This window comes from Budorcas taxicolor, chromosome 6 (assembly GCF_023091745.1).
Source record: "Budorcas taxicolor isolate Tak-1 chromosome 6, Takin1.1, whole genome shotgun sequence".
NCBI classification, from domain to species: Eukaryota; Metazoa; Chordata; class Mammalia; order Artiodactyla; family Bovidae; genus Budorcas; species Budorcas taxicolor.
Genome location: NC_068915.1, coordinates 94,357,135 through 94,367,986, shown reverse-complemented (window position 1 = coordinate 94,367,986; position 10,852 = coordinate 94,357,135). Strand labels below are relative to the sequence as shown.

Below are 10,852 nucleotides of genomic sequence, written 5' to 3'. Positions count from 1 at the left end.
AAGCATTCACCTAAATATTCAATTGGATCCTATTTTGACTTTCCCTCTAACATTTCCTCTTCTCCACCTTCCACCCTTGTCCAATCTATGACAGATCCTGTTAATTTTACTTCCAGAACTGCTCTCAAATTCAAAGCATCATATCCATTCTTTCTGCCACTAACTAAATTCAGATTATTGAAATATTTTCTACCTGATTTCCTACTCACATTGTGGCCAGTCACTTCTGAAACACTGAACATTGATCTGCTCCATTAACTTCTATTTTAAACTTATTTAATTTGCCAGAACCACTATTAATTCTAAGTTTAATATTTTGCGTGTTCATTTTGGCAGCACGTACACTAAAGTTGGAATGATACATAGGAGATTACCATGGCCCCTGTGCAAGGATGATGCAAACTTGTGAAACACTAAAGGAATAACAATAACATTCTGTGAGAAGAAACGACTTTAGCAATGTTCTACATGTTAAAAGACTCTGTATTTTCTTTTTATATGACTCTAATTATTAAGAGGTTAATTAGTGAGGTCATGAGCAGTGGCTAAATTATCTTAGATCTGGTGAATAAAATTAACCTTCTATGAAAAACATTTTAAAGGTTTGCATGAACAATGTAGAAAAAATATCCTTACAAATAAAGTTTTCTATAAAAAAGTTACAAGTCTCCAGGTTACAAACCAGTATTCCTTTAATCTATTTATACAATCTATTTATTATTACAGAAAGCTCTTTTCTTAAAAGACACAACTTGGAAATTCTCTTTATGATAAGATCCAAAATAAATATCAATTATTTTCTTAGAGGTTTGCAAAATCATGCTTTTCTCATTTATCATTACATTAACATATTTCAGTGAGAGTTCTTCGTAGAGAACTTTTCTTCATTAGCTAGGACTCTTTGGTCATCTTCAATTTAGCTCATAAAAGGGAAGCAAGACAAGTTTTTTATTCTTAGCCTTTTGCTTTTACATAAAGCGGTTAATGAATTAAATTTTGTTTTGTTGGTTCTCTCTCATATCTTATGAACTTTTGGATTTTTACATGATGAAAGTTTCAGTCGCTTTCATTATTCTTATTGATGTTCAAATGTCACTGTCCTTAGCTACTCATATCTTCTTCATTTTAGTGTCTATTTATGGCCTTTCAACATAACTCACATTCTTTGATGGCCTGTATTTTGGCTACTTGTGCAGGCTCAGAACAACAAATAACAGATTCTGGACCCAGACTGACCAAGTTCCGTATACTTGATCTCCACCTATCAAGCTGTGTATTCCTGAGTATCAGTTAACCTTTCTGTGCCTTGGTAACCTTGTCATTCAATGGCAATATTAATAATATAGTATGAATAACATAAAAATATAATATAAAACACCACATTACTATAACTGTATAGCTACAATTGTAACAATCCTAATCCTATGCAGTAGGATTTAAAAGAATATGAATATATATAAATAATATATACATATATATTTTATACATTTATATATATAAAACAGTGTCTGGCTTATGAATTGGAAATTCTGGTTAAATGTTTTCATTATATTGTTTTTATAATATTAATAACATTCCATGGTAGCAAGAAAACAGGTAGTACTACTTCAGATTTATAATTAAAATATTTTTAAAAGATATGTGTATAGACATATATATGTTAATGTGAATATTTGCTAATAATAATGTAATATAATAATGGGGCTTTGGGCAAAATCAAACAATCAAAAATACTTTGTAAATAAAGAGAGACAATGAAATGCAAAATTAAAGAGATATTCTTTGATCTGTGATAGTTTAAATGCAGATGTACTTAAAAGTAGGAAGTTAGGCTCTAGAGGCCCTCTGCAAGGCTATAATTCCATAATACAAAAAAAAAGTTTTCCCAGGTTTGAGATCTATGCATGCATATTTTCTATTAAGATATACATAGAAAAAGAAAGTTAGGTAGACATATACTGCAATTCAGATTTGCCTACTTACAGATGGTAACATTCTGTGCAATAATAATGCTCTCAAAACCATTTGCAAATTTGTCCAGCCACAACTCTGCCTTTAATGATGAAGTTTCCACAGTGGCAGATGGCAGAGTGAGCAGTGAAGGATGCTGCCGACCCACCAGGGTTATGTCTGTCACTAAAGCGATCTGGCTCCAAAAGCCAAAGTCTGTTGAGGTCACACTGGTTATTGCTCCATTGAAATGACTTGATTGATCACATTTGTGGTTATTCCATAAATGTTGACCTTTTTGAAGGGGTCCTGGCAGTCTCATCCTGCCTTTGAAAAGTGATGTAAAGGAACACAGTGTCTGTAGTCTATCGACATGTTAGAGAAACAAAGGGGCACCCTATGAAACTTAAAAAAAAAAGATATATTCACTAACATTGCTGTTCCCTCTTTGTGTCTGAATGGTTAGATAGTCCACAGGAACAGCATAATACTATTTTTAATATCCACATCACATTTAGGAAGATAAGAATAAAATGGAACAAGATAAGAAAATACATTATTTAATGAATTTTAAAAGCCCAGCAAGGATTACTGTTATAGTAGAAGCTTGTAAACATACATTGAGATCCACTTATTCTTTAAACACCTAAAGTTGGCAGGTAGTACAGATAAAAGAAAATACATAAACAAACTTCAGTATCCATGTGCACCCTTAGAACATGTTGAAAAAAATTATATACTATTCTACGGGAAATTTATCATAGTATGATAAATACTGCTTTTGAAGTGTAATGTATTGAATTTGCCAAGTTTCATTTATACTGACATATTGCTGGATTAACTTATCAGTAGTGAGTATACCTTTTAAAATTGAATTTACTATCTGATTATGCCTTAGGCACTGGAAGGAACAAAGTGCATCCCTCCTCCCTTATTTATTGAACAGTAACAGAAAAATTACATAAAAATATTAATTTTCTTAGGACACTGATGAAAATGAGAAGCATAAAATTGCTCACTAAATTAATAACAATAATCATTTATAATTACTTGTTCTATTCCAAGCCTTCTTAGAACTTTACATGTATCACGACTTTTTTTTTTTTGATAACCATGAGACTTATTTACAGATTCTATGAGGCAAGCTACTGACATGCTGAACCAATGATAGCTGTGTGCTAAATTTTCAGGGAATTTCACAGAACTAGATAAAATACTCCTGAAGTTTATACGGAATCACAAAAGAGCCAGAATTTCCAAAGTTGTATAAAGGAAAAAAGAACAAAGCTGGCAGCATAACACTCCTAGGCTTCAGACAATACCACAAAGCTAGCATGATCAAAACAGCAGTGTATTAGCACAACAGACATATGGGTCAATGCAACAGAATAGTGAGCTCAGAAATAAACACACAGCTACACTCAGTTAATCTTTGACAAAGGAAGCAAGAATAGAAAATGGAGAAAAAGTCTCTTCAGCAAGTGGTGTTGGGAAAGCTGGACAGCTACACATAAATCAGTGAAGTTAGAACACTCACACCATGCACAAAAATCAGCTTAAAAAGGCTTAAAGACAGGGCACCTATCTTATAAAAACTCCTAGAAGATAATATATGCAAAACATTCTCTGACATAAATTGTAGAAATGTTTTCTTAAGTAAGTTTCCCAAGGCAATAGAAATAAAAGCAAAAACAAACAAATGGAACTTTAATCCAATTTATAAGCTTTTGCACAACAAAGATCATAAACAAAACAAAAAGACAACCTATGGATTGGGAGAAAATATTTGTAAATGATGTGACTGACAGGGTTTAATTTCCAAAATATGCGAACAGCTCATACAACTCAATAACAAAATTAAAAAAGAAAAACAATCATAAACTGGGAAGAAGACCTAAACAGACATACGATAGGCACGTGAAAGGATGCTCAACATTGCTAATGATCAGAGAAATACAAACCAAATCTACAGTGAGGTATTACCCAACATCAGTCAGAATGGCCATCATTAAAAAGCCCACAAACAATAAATGCTGGTGAGGGTGTGGAGAGAAAGGAATCCTCCTGCACTGTTGGTAGAATGTAAATTAATACAGCCACTGTGAAGAACAGTATGGAAGTTCCTTTAAAAAAGTTTAAAAAGTTGTCATATGATCCAGCAATCCTACTCTTGGGCATATAACCAGAGAAAACTCTAATTAGAAAAGCTACATGCACCTCTACTCTGACTATTTACAATAGTCAAGACATGGACAAATCTCCATGGACAGATAAATGGATAAAGAAAATAGAATATATACATATTACATATGGAATACTGCTCAGCCATAAAAAGATGAAATAACGCTAATTGCAGCAACATGGATGGACCTATAGGCTATTACACCAAGTGAAGCAAGTGAGAAAGAGGAAAACAAATATCACATGATATCACTTATATGTCAAATCTAAAATTTGATACAAATGAACTTATTTATGGAACAGGAGCAGACTCATACACTTTAGAAAACAAACTTATGATACCAAAGGGGAAAGCGGAGAAGGCATAAAATAAGAGTTTGGGATTAGCAGATACAAACTACTATATACAAAACAGAAAAACAACAAGGTCCTGATGTAAATAGCCCAGAGAACAACAACAAAAATGTAGTAAAATTAATTTTCAGGAAATTTGCAAGCTACTTTTAAACACGGCCATTATTAAAAATTAAACTTTATAAACTTACAAAGACATAAGTCATATTAAATACAAAGGTAATAAGTACTCAAAACTCATCCTATTTTAATTATTTTGTTAATTTCATTATTATCTTGGTTCTTGAGGTTTTTTTGCACATGTTGTTCATGCATGCATATGTATGGATTTCTATACAATGGTGTGCTAGCGTGCATTTTTTTCCTCAATCTGTGTTCAGCAATGCTATGCTATACATTAAGCTTGAAATCAGCCACAGTGGGAGTAATCATACCACGGAAATTGCAAATGCTATAAATCATGGCTCTCCCACTCCAAGAGCCACAGTTACTAGCCTACTACTATGTGTGCATACATGCAAAGTCACTGCAGTCATGTCTGACTCTTTGTGAACCACTAGACTACAGCCCATCAGGCTCCTCTGTCCATGAGATTCTCCAGGCAAGAATACTGGAGTGGGTTGCCATTTACGCTCCAGGGGATCTTCCTGACCCAGGGATTGAACCCATGTCTCTCACATCTCCTGTATTGGCAGGTAGGTGCCACCTGGGAAGCTCACTACTATGTGAGATGTGTCTTTCTGACTTCAAGATACATTATTCAGTAAGCCATGCTATCTAGTTTTGAATGGTTGGAAGTATTATATAGCATTATATTTTAACATAAGTATATATCACTAAAAGATCATGATCCTACACCGTACAGTTGACTCCCTTCACCACTTCCACTCATTCCCCTAGTTCCCCTCCTCTTTGGTAACCACAATCACTGCAGATGGTGACTGCAGCCATGAAATTAAAAGATGCTTACTCCTTGGAAGAAAAGTTATGACCAACCTAGACAGCATATTCAAAAGCAGAGACATTACTTTGCCAACAAATGGCCGTCTAGTTAAGGCTATGGTTTTTCCAGTGGTCATATATGAATGGAAGAGCTGGACTGTGAAGAAAGCTGAGCGCCGAAGAATTGATGCTTTTGAACTGTGGTGTTGGAGAAGACTCTGGAGAGTCCCTTGGACTGCAAGGAGATCCAACCAGTCCATTCTAAAGGAGATCAGCCCTGGGATTTCTTTGGAAGGAATGATGCTAAAGCTGAAACTCCAGTACTTTGGCCACCTCATGCAAAGAGTTGACTCATTGGAAAAGACTCTGATGCTGGGAGGGATTGGGGGCAAGAGGAAAAGGGGACGACAGAGGATGAGATGGCTGGAATGCATCACTGATTCTATGGGCGTGAGTCTGAGTGAACTCCAGGAGTTGGTGATGGACAGGGAGGCCTGGCGTGCTGCGATTCATGGGGTCACAAAGAGTCGGACACGACTGAGCGACTGAACTGAACTGAACTGAATGCCCTCAAGTTTCATCCACATTGTTGCTTCCACATCTTGGACATTGTAACAATGCTACAATGAACATAGTGGTGCATATATCTTTTCAAATTAGCATTGTCGTCTTTGTCAGATAAATTCTCAGAAGAAAAATCGTTGGGTCATGTCATACTTTCATTTTTAATTTTTAAGGAATCTCTATACTATTGACTGCACCAATTTAGAATCCCTCGAACAATGTAAGAGGGTTCCTTTTTTCCACATCCTCTCCAACATTTGTTATTCCTTGTCTTTTGATAATAACCATTCTAACAGGTGTGAAGTCATAATTTGTGAGTTTGATTTGCATTTATCTGATAATTAGTAATGTCAAACATCTTCTCATGTAGATGTTGGCATCTATATGTCTTCTTTGGAAAATGTCTATGCAGATCCTCTGCCCATTTTTAAATCAGATTGTTTGTTATTTTGTTTTTGAGTCATATGGGTTCTTTATGTAATTTAAATACTAACCCGTTGTTGGATATATGATTTGCAAATATCTTCACCCATTCAGTAGGTTGCCTTTTCATTTTGTTGATGGTTTCTTTTGATGTGCAGAACTATTTTGTTTGAGGTCATCCCATTTATTTTGGCTTTTGTTTCCCTTGTGTTTGAAGTCAGAACCACAAACACATTTCTAATATCTGTTTCAATGAGATTATTGACTATGTTTTATCTAGGAATTTCATTTTTTATTGCTTCAGGTCTTACATTCAAGTCTTTAATCCATTTTGAGTTAATGTTTGTGTATGGTGTAAGATAGTGGTCTGGTTTCATTCTTTTTCATGTGACTGTCCAGTTTTCCTAATACTATTTGTTGAACAGACTATCCTTTCTCCATTGTAAGTTCTTTGTTTCTTTTTTGTAGATTGATTGCCTCACATGTGTGGGTTTATTTCTGAGCTCTAAATTCTAATTCATTGATTTATGTGTCTATTATGCCAGCACCACACTGTTTAGATTAGAATTACTCCATATGTAATAATAGAAGAAGATATTAAGAAGAGGTGGCAAGAATACACAGAAGAACTGTACAAAAAAGAGCTTCATGACCCAGATAATCACGATGGGGTGATCACTCTCCTAGAGCCAGACATCCTGGAATGTGAAGTCAGGTGGGCCTTAGAAAGCATCACTATGAACAAAGCTAGTGGAAGTGAGGGAATCCCAGTTGAGCTATTTCAAATCCTGAAAGATGATGCTGTGAAAGTGCTGCACTCAATATGCCAGCAAATTTGGAAAACTCAGCAGTGGCCACAGGACTGGAAAAGATCAGTTTTCATTCCAGTCCCAAAGAGAGGCAGTGCCAAAGAATGCTCAAACTACTGCACAATTGCACTCATCTCACACACTAGTAAAGTAATGCTCAAAATTCTCCAAGCCAGACATCAGCAATACATAAACCATGGACTTCCAGATATTCAAGCTGGTTATAGAAAATGCAGAGGAACCAGAGATCAAATTGCCAACATCCACTGGATCATCAAAAAAGCAAGAGAGTTCCAGAAAAACATCTATTTCTGCTTTGTTGACTATGCCAAAGCCTTTGACTGTGTAGGTCACAATAAACTGTGGGAAATTCTGAAAAAATGGGAATGCCAGACCACCTGACCTGCCTCTTGAGAAACCTGTATGCAGGTCAGGAAGCAACAGTTAGAACTGGACATGGAACAACAGACTGGTTCCATATAGGAAAAGGAGTACGGCAAGGCTGTATATTGTCACTGCTTATTTAACTTCTATGCAGAGTACATCATGAGAAATGCTGGGCTGGAGGAAGCACAAGCTGGAATCAAGATTGCCGGGAGAAATATCAAATAACCTCTTTTATGCAAATGACACCACTCTATGGCAGAAAGTGAAGAGGAACTAAAAAGCCTCTTGATGAAAGTGAAAGAGGAGAGTGAAAAAGTTGGCTTAAAGCGCAATATTCAGAAAACTAAGATCATGGCATCCGGCCCCATCACTTCACGGCAGATAGATGGGGAAACAGTGGAAACAGTGGCTGAGTTTATTTTTTGGGGCTCCAAAATCACTGCAAATGGTGACTGCAGCCATGAAATTAAAAGACACTTACTCCTTGGAAGGAAAGTTATGACCAACCTAGACAGCATATTAAAAAGCAGAGACATTACTTTGCCAACAAAGGTCTGCCTAGTCAAGGCTATGGTTTATCCAGTGGTCAAGTATGGATGTGAGAATTGGGCTATAAAGAAAGTTGATTGCCGAAGAATTGATGCTTTTGAAGTGTGGTGTTGGAGAAGACTCTTGAGAGTCCCTTGGACTGCAAGGAGATCCAACCAGTCCATTCTGAAGGAGATCAGTTCTGGGTGTTCATTGGAAGGACTTATGTTGAAGCTGAAACTCCAATTCTTTGGCCACCTGATGCAAAGAGCTGACTCATTTGAAAACACCCTGATGCTGGGAAAGATTGAGGGCAGGAGGAAAAGGGGATGACAGAGGATGAGATGGTTGGATGGGATCATCGACTCGATGGACATGGGTTTGGGTGGACTCCAGGAGTTGGTGATGGACAGAGAGGCCTGGTGTGATGCAGTTCATGGACTCGTAAAGAGTTGGACATGACTGAGTGACTGAACTGAGCTGAACTGATGGAATCAAAAAAGACTCCAAACACCCAGAGAAATCTTGAGAAAGAACCAAGTTGGAAGCATCACACTTACTGACTTCAAACTATGTAACAAAGCTACAGTAATCAAAACAGTATGATATTGGTATAAAATGAATATATAGAGCAGTGGAGCAGATTCAAGAGCTCAGAAATAAACTCATGCATGTAGAGTCAACTAATATTTGAAAAAGGAACCAAAAATATAAAATGTGCTGGGGAAACTGAATATCTGCTCACAAATGATTTAAATTGGACCCTTATCTTACACCACTCATGAAAAAATAACTCAAATGGATTAAGGATTTAAACATAAGATCTGCAACCATAATACTTGTAGGAGAAATCATAGGGGCAAAGCACCTTACCATTTGTCTTAGCAATGAAATTTTGTACATAATGCTAAAAGTATAAGCATGGTAAGCAAAAATCAACAATTGGGACTATATCAAACAAAAACCTACACAGCAAGAAAAACAGTCAACAAAATGAAAAGGTAACCTTGGGAGTGGGAGGAAATATTCACAAATCACATATCTGAATAGGAGTTGATATCCACAATATATAAGGAACTCATACAACTCAATAAGAACAACAACAAAAATCTGATTAAAAAATGGGCAGGGGACTTAGACACTTTTCCAAAGAAGACTTCTACATTATCAACAAGTATGTGAAAAGATGCTAATCAACATCACTAATTATCAGGGAAATGCAAATCGATATGACCTCACACCTGTTAGAATGGTGTTATCCAAAAGACAAGAAATAACAAATACTAGTGAGGATGTGGAGAAAAGAGATCCTGCTGCACTGCCGATAGATATATAAGTTGGTGCAACTATAGAAAACAGTATAGAGGTTTCTCAACAAATTTAAAACAGTATTATCATATAATCCAGCAACCCCACTTCTGGGTATATATCTGAATGAGATAAAATCACTGTCTCAAAGAGATATCTTCAACTCCTCTATTTGCTGTTGCATTATTTACAGTAGTCAACACATAGAAACAACCTGTTTGGGGACTGATGAATGCATAATGAAAATGTGACAATACACAAACACACACACAATGAACTATTATTCAGTCACAAAGAAGGAAATTCTATCTTTTGCAACAGCATGGATGGATCCCCCTGGGGTCCGTTATGGTACAGGTAATAAGTCAGACAGGGAAAGACAAATACTGCATGATTTTAATTGTCATTGTTGTTCAGTCACTCAGTCATGTCTAAATCTTTGCGACCCCATGGACTACAGCATGCCAGGCTTCCCTGTCCTTCACAATCTCCCAGAATTTGTGTGCTTAGTCACTCAGTCATGTCTGACTCTGAGACCCCATGAACTGTAGCCCACCACGCTCTTCTGTCCATGGGGGATTCTCCAGGCAAGAATACTGGAGTGGGTTGCCATGCCCTGCTCTGAGGGATCTTGCCAACCCAGGAACTGAACTGGGGTGTCCTGCATTGCAGGCAGATTCTTCACCAGCTGAGCTACCAGGGAAGCCCAAGTTTGCTCAGTCTCAGTTAAAATATAGAATATAAAAACATCAAACCCATAGAAACAGAAGAAGGTAGTTTTCAGAGGTTCAAGAGTGGAGGAAATGGAAAGATGTTGGTCAAAGAGTATAGATGTTCAGGTATAAGATGAATAAGTTCCAAGGATCTAATATACAGATGGGGATTATAGCTAACAATAATGCAGCAGATTCTTGAAAGTTGCTACGAGAGAGCTTTACTGTTGTCACCTCACCGCCAACAACAACAATATGACAATTATGTGAAGTAAAGGATATGTTAACTAACATTTTTATTTCAAGCATTTCACAATATACGCATGTATCAAAGCTAAAAAGATGATATTTGGCACACATTTATACTAAAATATTATCTATTTTAGCCGAATTTCAAATCTAAATGAGCATTCTATATTTTATGTTGTAACTCTACCCCAAAAGATCTTCTGGCCTCATTCTTCCACTTTGTTTTTCTCTCACTAAGAAATTTACTGGATTATTGAATCTCAGTTTGGTTTTTGTATTAATTATGTGACTAAGAATTAGTTATGTCTGATTTCAATTCCAGTTCTATCCTTTCCAAGGTTTGGCTTTGGGAAAACTAACTTTTCCAGGTCTCAGTTTTCATGTCTGTAATTGATCCTAACAGGTTAAGTAAGATAATATATGTAACAATTGCATGGATTTTAT

General features: G+C 36.2%; 1 non-coding gene across 1 annotated transcript; it reads left to right on the top strand.

Annotated features, from left to right (window-relative positions):
* The first annotated feature begins 320 nt into the window (after positions 1-320).
* Positions 321-425, top strand: LOC128050159 (U6 spliceosomal RNA). Its single transcript, XR_008199666.1, has one exon. It is a non-coding gene; the product is annotated as a U6 spliceosomal RNA (small nuclear RNA).
* Positions 426-10,852: the final 10,427 nt, after the last annotated feature.